Source organism: Sinohyriopsis cumingii, chromosome 15, assembly GCF_028554795.1.
Source record: "Sinohyriopsis cumingii isolate HCF-2022 chromosome 15, ASM2855479v2, whole genome shotgun sequence".
NCBI classification, from domain to species: domain Eukaryota; kingdom Metazoa; phylum Mollusca; class Bivalvia; order Unionida; family Unionidae; genus Sinohyriopsis; species Sinohyriopsis cumingii.
Genome location: NC_142975.1, coordinates 79,953,713 through 79,965,891, shown reverse-complemented (window position 1 = coordinate 79,965,891; position 12,179 = coordinate 79,953,713).

The following is a 12,179-nucleotide window of genomic DNA, read 5'->3' as shown; positions in this document are numbered from 1 at the left end:
TCCAAATGGGAATGAAGGAAGTGAATCTTTAGAGACATATTGCAGCCAAGTTTCTTATACTTCATCAACATGTCTTCTACTAGTTCCTTATAGTTTTCTGCCCTAACATTTCCGAGGAAGTTTGTAGAAACTAGGCGAAAAGCATTCCATGCTTGTTTCGCGTCACCTTCCAGCAAGTTGTTGAACTGGTCATCTTTGAAAAGCTCTCGAATCTGAGGACCCACAAAAACTCCCTCTTTAATCTTTGCTTCGCTGAGTCGAGGGAATTTTTCATGCAGGTATCGGAATGCTGGCAAAGTCCGGTCAATGGCTTTCACAAAGTTCTTCATCAAACCTAGTTTGATGTGAAGGGGTGGTAGCAAGATTTTCTGAGCCTCAACCAGAGCTGGGTGTTGGATATTCTTCTCTCCAATGGCTACATTCTGCCTGTGAGTCCATTCCTTCCTCATGTAGTGCATTTCCCTTGCTCGGCTATCCCACTCGCATAAGAAACACATGTATTTTGTATATCCTTGCTGCAGTCCCATTAAAAGGGCAACTACCTTCAAATCACCACAGAGGTGCCAGCTGTACTTGTTATACTCAATGGAATTCAGTAGCTGCCTTAAGTTATCGTATGTCTCTTTCATGTGGACAGCATACGCTACTGGAATAGATGGAAGAATGTTTCCATTGTGCAAAAGCACAGCCTTGAGACTCAGTTTCGAAGAGTCCACAAATAGTCTCCATTCTTGTGGGTCATGAGTGATTTTTAAAGCATTCATGAGGCCCTCAATATCGGAACAGAATATCAGATTACTTTCCTTTCTGAAGAAAGGCTCCAATTGCTGGTGGCGCTTTCGATATGCAGTAATTGTGACATCTTCTTCTAGAAGATTCCATTGTTGGAGTCTTGATCCTAGCAATTCTGCCTTGTTCTTTGATAAGTCCAAATCACGAATCAGGTCATTTAGTTCTTCCTGTGTTATTCTGTGTGGGGTTGATGATGCACCACAGTGAAAATCTGGATCACTGCATGCTGATGGACCAGGAGAAGAACAGGTCGACTCACCTTTGTCTTCGTCAGATGAATCAAGAGAATATTCTGCTGGAGGTTCTGGAATAGGAAGTCCCTCACCATGTGGAACTGGTCTCAATGCAGACGGAATGTTTGGGTAGACTATTCTCGACTTCTTTCGCTTCGTTATTCCGCCGGAAAGAGGAGGAACCAAGCAGAAGTAACAGTCATTTAGGTGGTTGCTTGGCTCTCTCCACACCATTGGGACTGCAAACGGCATTGATGACCTTTTGCAATTCAACCACTGTGAAAGCTGTGTTGTACATGTAGCACAGCATATATGCGGAGCCCAAGGCTTGTCTTGGTCACCAACCTTGCATCCGAAGTAAAGATGATATGCCTTCTTCACTTGAGAATTGATACTTTTCTTCTGGTTGGCAAATGTCACTTCCCCACAAATATAGCAAAAATTGTCCGCGGTATTAACACACTTTCGAGGCATTACTGTTCTTTATTGTACGTAAATGGATAAAATAATAAGTTTTATGTAACAGTAGCTTGAACTGTCTCGCACAACGTCTAAAATATTTTAAATGCTGAACCTATCTGATTGGGCTTTATATAGTACACTGCTTACGTCAGCTTCAGCAGCCGCCTGGCATTAGTATAATAGGCCTACACATGTATAGTACACTGCTGACGTCAACTTACTTCAGCAGCCGCATGGCATTAGTATTGCATTGCATCAGAAAATGATACAATCAACTGTGGATGATGTGAGCATGATGGTATTATGCAATGTTACATCATTATTCCGGATGTTGCTGCAGTCCTACTGGAGAAATTTACACAGTGAAACATAGAAAATGAGGTATATGAATATCTTCAAAACGAGAGCCAATACAAATTTTTCACGGTTATATTCGTGTTCGGCACACCAAAATACTACAGATTAGGGCCTTTTCAAGTCAGTAATGATTTCACTGTTGACCAGTGTTATTATCGTTTACGTTACACGTATGATAATGTATATTTTTTTATATTTGGTGGTTGAGCTACCAAAGAAATGTTATATTATAATTTATTTTGCAATACATCGCTGAAATCGGTTCAATTTTGGTATGATAACGTTTTGGCTTCACGAGTACGTCTTGGCATTCATTAGCACGTTTTGACTTGGGTACGTTTTGACTCGAAAACAACAAGATCTCCGCTTTTAATCTTTTTTTTTTCTTACATATTTTTGGCCCACATGAACCCGTTCACTGCCGACAATATATATATATATATATATATATATATATATATATATATATATATATATATATATATATGCTTAGATTCTAGGTAATCTAACAAGCATATACGTTTCTTCACAAGATTACAGAAAAGTCAGATATTAATAAACATGCATATCTCCATCTTGTCGAACTCATTGTTTCTATTTACATCCAGTACCAGCCCTGCATGGGAACCTCTTATCAGTTATAAATTCGAAATATTGAAATAATCCATAACGTTAGGAGCTGCACTTGATTCATGAATGGTCATTACCAAAACCAAGAGAGAGAAAGAGGATACAATATATGCTTTTAAGGAGGGAAGGATGCTACTCTAGTAGCTCCTAGCCCTATGAGTTCATCATAAGAACTAGCGTCCCGTCAGACCAAATTTCCTGGGTTGACCAGTAAGACACAGTCATGTCAACATCAGCATACCAGTCTGTGATGAGGGTTGCCATGATAACCTGCCAAACTTGAACTCCAGGCTTCTTCGAATATTCATTAACTCAACATTTACAGGTAAGCTAGATACATAAAGAAACACTGTTTTAAATCATTATCAATGTTTCCATACCATGCTGCCGTAATGTGGCCTTTTTCGCTTCCTTCTTCAGTTTGTATGCACATCTATCTGTCCATTTTGGTATCTGCACAATTTACTTTTGTTCTAGATCACAGACGTTGACAAAGCTTTGAGGATGGTGTGTACTTAAGGGAAGAAAGATGGAATTTATTTGGAGGTAGAAACGTTAAAGGCCAATGTCATTATAGCTGAAAAAGGGCATTGGTTTCTGCAAAATAATTTCAGGTTTAAACCTTGTACCATGGCCAAACTGTGTAGATGGCTAGCATATGAGGTTAGGTAGGCATAATGTTGTATATGAAGTTAATAGATCAAGATCAATTTGACTTAAAGAAACATTGTTTTGCTCAATAACTTTAGATCTAGCTCAGACACCATAACTAAAATGGATAGCTTTTATTTAGGGTAAGCAAGATAGCTCTTGATTTTAAAGTGAGAAAGGCAAATATCCAGGTCACAGAACCTTGATGCAGAAAGGGATTACCACACAAAGCTTACATTCTCCACTAAATTCTTTGAACTAACTTTGGGGATAATCTGTACCTTTGGGCGAGAAAGACACCAACTGAATTTTGGATCAAAAGAGCAAAGGTAAAGGCCATGGAAAATCAGATATTTGTTCACATATTAACTTTAGTTCTAGACCACATACACTGACCAAACCAATGACCTTATTTCACAACAAAGAGGAGAAGTTTCTGTAAGATATCTTTACTTGGTTCCGCATCACATAATGGCTCCATACATTGACGATTCCTGCTGATATGGGGATGAAAGACACGAAAGACCCCATCGTTCTGTTAGTTTGGACTGCATAAATCACCATGACATTTGTCTTTCCATATCAAATTATTTCAACAGAATTCACAAATGGTTTCCCTGTCATCCATCCATACCTCACACATATGTATTATCATAGCAATACTCTTCTGAAACTACAAGGATTGCCATGAAACGTTACACAAATTCATCAAAGGGTCTGGATGTTCCTATAAGAAAAGTGTGCCCCTCAGACATGGTGGATATCTGTGAAAGTCTTATTGCTACTCCTCTCGGGCATATGGTCAGCAGGTATGAGATTTTGACAGAAATGATTTACTGTGATATATATTTGGTCCTTAATGATAATAGTTACAATATGATGTCAAACATATGTACCATTGGGCCTATCTTGAAAATCTTGTAAGCTGTTCATAAAACGAAGGTCATATCAAAAAGAGATCTTCACCAAAAGACTTAATACGATAATTAGTTGGTCTTAAAATAAAATGATTTTGATCTTACCTCCAACATGGCTTCCACAATGACCATCTTGGAGATCTTGTGCTTGTCTACTCCACCTATTCAGATGGTCATTGCAGCCTATTATATGGCTAAAATGCTGCATTAATTACTAAGAAAGAGGTGGGTTGGAATCCCTTCTGTGTAAGTCAGTGTACTCCAACTGCACTGGTATGATATCACCTTAATGTGACCACTCCAGTGGCCTAGTGGTTAGAGCGTCTGCCTCAGATGCGAAAGTCGTGGGATCGATCCCTGGCAAAGTGATACCAAAGACTTATAAAAATGGCACTACCAGTTGCCTTGCTTGGCGCTCAGCATTGAAAGGTTAGTATTAGGACTGGTCGGCCTGGTTTCAGGATAAAATGACTGATTTGACATCACTAAAAACTGCCACAATGCAGACATCGTAGTGATATGACTGAAAAATCCAAGTCACACACACACACACACACACACACACACACACACACAGAGCTTAATGTGCCATACTGCTCCAAACCAGACCATGATGATATTACCTCTAACATAATCAGCAATCTTGAAAATCTTGTTATTAATACAACTAAATAAATGGCGGTTCAACAAGGAGTTTACAGTCACCGAGTTTCTGTGATATTGACATGGTGTTTTCACTAAAGTGCTTCTTGCAAATATCCGATATTAAAATACGCCAATCTGTCCATGAAAATAGTTGTATTGGGAGCCATCTTGAAAATAGTCTTATGGCTGCATCTCCTGACCAGCAGGTTTTATGAGATTGAGGTTTTCAGTGAAGCACAATAACAATATGTACTTGGTTATGAATGAAAATGCTGCTAATCTGACCTCCAAGATAACAATCATTGTGCCCATCTTCTGAAAAAATCTTCTGAAAAAAATGATTATCACGCACAATTTCTTGAAAAAAATTGGCATCGTTATCATGATGTTTTCAGTAGTATAACACTTGCAATATGTAATTGGTTCTCAAAGATGGTGCAGATCGGATGACTAACATGCACATGCTGTTATGGATGACTTTGAAAACTAAGCACATCCATCATATAACTTATATCAACTCCAATCTTTACAAAACTTTCCAATCCCACCCACCCCCACCCAAAACAGAAATTTTCAGTTCTGAGTAAACTGTCCACGTCTGGAGTAACATACTGTTACTCAAAATGTTGAAAAAATGTATGTGATGGAGGGGTCAAAACTATTTGAAAGTGGGGTAAATGATGTATATATATATATATATATGACTAATTGTTCAAACTTATACACCTATATATGATAAACGTCCCAGAGTAATACCTCATATTTCATTTTTTGAAAATCCATTTGAGTGCATATTGGTTATAACAATGCTATATAAAGGGTTTGATGCAAGTCTAAACTAAACTAAAACTATTATGATTATCTTGAACATTAATATTTTACATCTGCAGTAAGATTACTGTACTGATCGTAAGATATATCACATAGATATTTACCTGGGGGAATCAAACACTTGAATGGCTAGGGTGAATAGAAGGGATTAATGTACATCATATCCGTTTTTGGCACGCGGAAATTATCGATTGTTTACGGAGATTGCCAAATAATTATTTCATTTAAAAAAGCAGATTTTTAAGTTTAATGAAACATTTCCATGGTCTGGATACATAACAAATGCGCGTTTTATGACTATAATAATAATAATAGACGTTTGTACTATATATGTGGCTAGTGACCATTACATATTAGTCTAGATTAGCAACTGCAAGAAGAAGATGAAGAAGAAATAAACTTTCGTTTATATAGACCCTTTTCCCATTGGAATATGTTATGATAGATTTGTCTAGAAATGCCACGGATAACTTACACCCAACAATTATGCTCTGTTTGTTTGTTTGTTTTTTAAGGAGTGGATAGTTTATGTTGATAAAATGAAACCCGGGGAAATTTCTTTTTCTTTTAAATCAATATCTTATAGTTATAAACCCTGAGGATAACTATTGTATTGATCATTAACATTTGAACTCACCTATAGGAAGTCATTGCTGACATAATGTTCCGCACAAATAAAAGCATATACACCTCACGCCATCACTGATTCTCAACTAGTCATTCTACTTAGGTCCAATGCAGCAGTCTGGAGTAGGTTTCATAGTAGCTGCTCCATGGGGACTGGATTGAGTGGGCTGACTTCGTATATGTACATTAGTTGTACATTATTGGTTAACTCTTTGCTTTTAGATCAGGTATCTTTCACACTCCATAAATACTAGTACTGTATTCTCTTAATTATGAAAATTGGTGAAGGGATCAAGTTTGATGAGTAATACACATCCAATCACAAACGTTGGTCATTGTTAATTATTTCATGTTTTACGGACTTGGGTTAGAATTTGTTCTCGTTTGTATTTTTACCAGATAACCAAGCTTATTCAGAAATCTTGAAAATTATAACACAAACGCACCTCTTCTCCAAAAATAATTATAACGTAATCAATTATATCCTCTACATGTGCTTCTTGTAACCAGAATATATTAGTTTTATCAATAATGATACCAGGAAATTCATTATATCAACGGTATTGCTACACTAATTAAATTCCTTAACTTTTTGTGTCTTTGATTACACGTTTGATGATATCTCGCTCATTATTACAAATGCAGATGGCCTTGTCATGCTTACGTTGGTCTCTTACCTGGACAAAACACATAAACAATGTACACAGATTCTGTTGCATTTTCTAAACATATCTATGAATATTCGAATTAAAAGTTGAAAAAGATACCATCCACATACAATACACATATAAAGTACATTAACCCCAATCAATCAATATTTTCAATCCTCAGTTACATATGGATAAATGAAATTCTCTTGTATGCAGTAAATATTTTTGCTAATCAGGCGTATGTAGGATAATAGAACAATCTACAGTATATCTTTCCCATATAAGCGTTGTGTGTATGTGATATTTGGTTATTTTTGTCCGTTATGACCAGAACTATGAATGACGATCATATCGAATTTCATATATTAATAAATGGCTGAATGGCTGCAAATAACATGTCTTTATTAATTCATAAGTAATCAAGCGCACTTACACGAAACATTAGTCAGCACATAACGTGCCGAAGTGGAAGATGTTCTATATCAACAATGATAAACAAGGTGCTTTATACCCAAACAATCAATACGATCAATTCGACTCGCATTACTAGTATGTCTTACTTCTTTTTCATATTCAGTCAAACGGTAGAGACGATCGACAAGTGCGTCTAGCATACTTCATGTACATAAAACTAACCAAAAGCCTGCCATTCATACTTAACCAAAGCAGCTTTCTTTTATGTTATATTTGTCTCAGTTGATATTGTCCTAGTGTTAGGACTCTATGGTCTTAAACTCACTAATGGAAAAAGGGAAAACAACAAGTTTTGTAAAATTCAATAAATGATTGTTTACCTAGAAAACAACGTGAAAATTTTAAAACAACTTATATTACTGTAAATTAAATCACACAAGTCTTATAAGTTATATCACAAGTCCAAATGTATGAAGTGCCAACTCATATCCAGTGGTATCCCAAATAAATTCCGATACTGAATGTGTTTATATGCCTATAGTCTCGAATACGTTAATTTAACATTGGTGTGAACTGTGGCTGTGTGCTAACTGTCTTTAAATGTATCACCATAATATAATCCAAAGAGCCCTTCTCTGAATTCATTATAATTCCAGATAATTCCAAATTAATGGTCCAATCGAAGAATATTACTGAGCACTTTGTACTTCCGGCGAATAATCAGTTGAATAAATTCATCCCAAAATCAAAAGCTGAACAAAACCATAAGACTGATTCTGCTGCATAGGTTAAGGTGAGGATCAATATTGTTTCATGTAAACAACATTATCTGAAAAGCTAAGACACAATAATAGACCCGGAATGTAGGACACATTCCTCTCTAAAACATTCAAAATTGTCAACAAGTTTAGGATTTTTTAAGTTTAAATCTGCTGTTGTAGACCCAGACCCAAAAACATATAATAATCGCGTAAAGCCAAACTCAAAGACATATAATAATAAAGACATAATACTACTAATAATAACAATACTACTACTACTACTACTACTAATAATAATAATAATAAAGACATATAATTATAAAGACATATAATAATCTGAATATTCAATATTCAATTCACACTCTTAGAGAAATATTAGTTATGAATTATTTTGTTCACAAAATAAAGGTCTCTCGTCCGGTACACAGTGAACTTGATTTTGGACAGCTGGTCAGGTGTTCAGAAATTCTGGACAAAATAACAAATTTGCCGATAAAATTAAGCCATACCCCCAAAAATCACATCAGTTTTTTTGAAAATAATGATAAGTGCAGGAAACTCATAGATAGACTTTACTTTTACTTCTATAATTTAATTTGAATGTAACTCATTATAAATCCTATAAATGTAACGCAAGCACGACAAAACTCACTTTAAATTCATATGTGAAATTAGCAGCTTTGAGTCTATCAAAGATTTTCCGGATGTTTTCCATGATAATCTTTTATGTGTCGTAGATGTAAGAGTAGCAATGATCTAGATGAGATGTAATCATATTAAATAAAAAGCTGGAAAATACAGGCGAACCTTTCCTTATAAAAGGCATTATTTTAGATTGATCAAGTCCATTTATAGCCATGACTGTCAAAATTTCTCTTGCCAGTACCGTCAATGAAGTTGCCATAATATTTTCAAAAGGTCAAACATGGTGACATATTTTGAATTTCCAATTGTCTTATTACACTCGTCGATTCTAGGCAATGGACATGAACCAGATTTGCTCAAACGGTTTACGTTTCTGTAGTCGGTGCACATGCGGAAAGTTTTATCAGGTTTCGGTACACAAGAATACATAGTGAACTCCAGTCGATTTAACTTAGTTCTATAAAATTAGTCTCCAGCATATTGAATTTCGTTTTCCAAACATTCATGTTTGAGAGGGTTTATCCAGTCCGGATGTTGTTTCAAAGGTGTGGAATCTACAATTTCAAAATTATTGTATATTTTGTTTGTTATTTTTGGAACATCTGCAAACTATTGCTCATATTAAAACATTAGCTGTTTTAGTGCATTATTTTCATGTAGCTGCGGCTACGAAAGTTTCTGGTCCAGATTATTCAATATTTCAGAATTCCGATGGCTAGTTATACCAAAGTCGCTACAGTCAGATCCATTTCATCGCTTAAATCCACAGTGAGAGACAAGTACACCTACATTGACTACACGATGAACACGGCTTTATCTATCAATACACTACTTTATTTAACAGTAACATCCCAAGATCATTACCAATGCAACTGACGTCACTTCTTTCCATCTTAATAATGAGCATAACAAATTAGCCGGGAGAACACTTAGGTATCGACAAGAGAGCGATAAATCTATTATCATGGTGAAAACTCATTTTCCTTGTGTTTCTGTCATAAATTACATGTTATTGTTGACTTGGTCTTACATAAGGGATCGATACGATCTACCATTATTTTGCCAAATGGTTTTTCAAATGCTGGAATAGGTTGTAGATGAATCTTAGGTATCTTCTGAATGCTAGTTTTGCATTATTAGTTTTACTTCCGGCAGCAGTGGTGAAAATGGAAAGGGCAGAATATGATAATTAAATCCAAAGGTATGTACCCTGATTTTATTGGCAATATTTACGAATGGTTTTGATGATTATTCATTATTACCTTATACAACATTATTATAAATCGTATCGATTAATTTTATAACATGCATGCACTTTTAAAATAAACATATTCAATACTTAAATGTAAATTAAGTGTTTCTTACTTTATATGTTTTTTTTACTCACATATGTTTTATCCCCGGTCTAGAAAAGTCACCTCTCGTATGAGGCACCATTTCTGTACCTAAGATTATGATACAGAGTGTACAACAGCTTGGCTCAAAGTTTAAAAACTTTGTGCTATTGTGTTACGATGAATTTGGACAGAACATGCAAATCAGCTGTTTATATACACAAACTCACTGGGTTAGGTCGTTTGCATCCGGTGAGTTCATCACATATTACGTCACATAAGACAATCTATGCCATGACGTTGATTTTTTTATCCTTCTGATGCAATATTATGCCACAAGAATACAGTATTCTGAATATAGTTCTCAATGGTCGCAAGCTACATCTGAGGTACCTTTCTCGACTTGATGGAAAAGGTTGCTATTTTACAATAATTCTTTGGTCATGGGGTAGTCATGTTTGTCATGGCCTTTTAGTAGATGGATTGCATTGAAACATGTGTTATGACTCTATGGTCATAAGCTAATCAACAAAAATAAGTAAAATCAACAAGTGTTGTAAAGCTTAACAATAATTTGATTATAAAAGTTATAAAATAAATATTTTAAAGGAAATCAGAATATTTTGAATTGAATCCAAAATAATCCCAACCAAATTTAATTTTCCCAAAGAATCCAATGCTCCTAATGAATTTCATATCTATAAATGTAAGTATCCAATGGCAATTTCCATAACTCCTTTGAATAATGCAAACTAGTCCAAGAATAATTTTCTAGTAGTAACAAATGCATGCTCTCAAATTATTAAAACACAACATTAAACATATACGAAGACTGAATTTAGCATACGAAACACACATCCGAAATACGAATGAATGCAAAATAGGAAGATATTTGATTTATCAGTTCTCTCCTTATATATACCTCAAAAGTCTGTTATGAATATATGTTGTTATATACTAGAAGTGAGAGATGCTACTACTCAATCTGACATTTCACATTACCTGTACACAAGACCTAGTCCATCCCCATGGGGACAACCTTAATTCTTTTAAGAATCCACCTAACCAAACCCAGCCAAGGGGAAATAACTTAATTCCTCTAAAATCCCTAATGATCACACCAGCGAATGAGACACTCCCCAAATTTGACACCAGATCCAATTTAACTTGGCAACACCTAATTATAGATTAATACCTATCACAAACAGATTTGATACCAATTGGCATAGAATGAGCTGCATACTATTTTATTTATAGACGACCACAACAATTTACATTCATGAACAAACATTACAAACAATATAGACATATTCGTGTACCAACAGTTACAAAAAAAAGATATACTTAACACCTCCACGCATAAAGAAAAAAAGATATTATCAGATACAGATTTATGTAGTAAAAGTTTCTTTGTCGATATGATTCAAACACACATATGAAAAAATGCCAATAATGTTACCCTGGAAGATGCCCTATAAATAACACGAAAAGAGTATGCAAATTAAAGAAATACAGAACTTCGATACACCAGAAAGTGTGTCTGCGAGCAGGATTTTCCTTTCTTTGTTGTGCCTGATATCAGTGTTGTATTATTGGTCATCAAACTACGCCGCAATAATCTCTGATGTTGTTTTTCATCTTGTTAACTAAGGTAAGGGAGTTTTGATCACTGAATATAACAACCGGAGAAGCTGCTGAATTAATGTACTCTTCAAAATGTCTTAAAGACACAGTTAAAGCCAAACACTCCTTCTCGATAGTGGAATAATTTCATTGGTGCTCATTTAATGTTTGAGAGAAATGGAGCACTGGATGATCCACACCATTTGCATCCCATTGAATTAAGTCGTCATCAACGCCTTCATCAGATGCATCAACAGTCATCGTTAATGACTGGTTGAACTCTGGAGCTGAAAGAACTGATGCACTTTTAAGTATGGTCTTTAATTTATTGAATGCCTCTTGACACTTCTCAGACCGATAAAACTCGATTTTCTTCCTCAACAAATTGGTACGAGGATCTGCAATTACGGAAAATGTTGAACATAATTTCCGATAATATCCAGCCATACCCGAAACTCATGGATAGCTTTAACCTCAACTTCTACAGCCTTAACTTGACCATGTCCCACAATATGTCCTTTCAATATAACAAAAACTCAGTCGAACAAGTAATTTCCAAATAGTTTCCAGGGGATCTTTTCATATGTCACTGTATATAATGACGTCA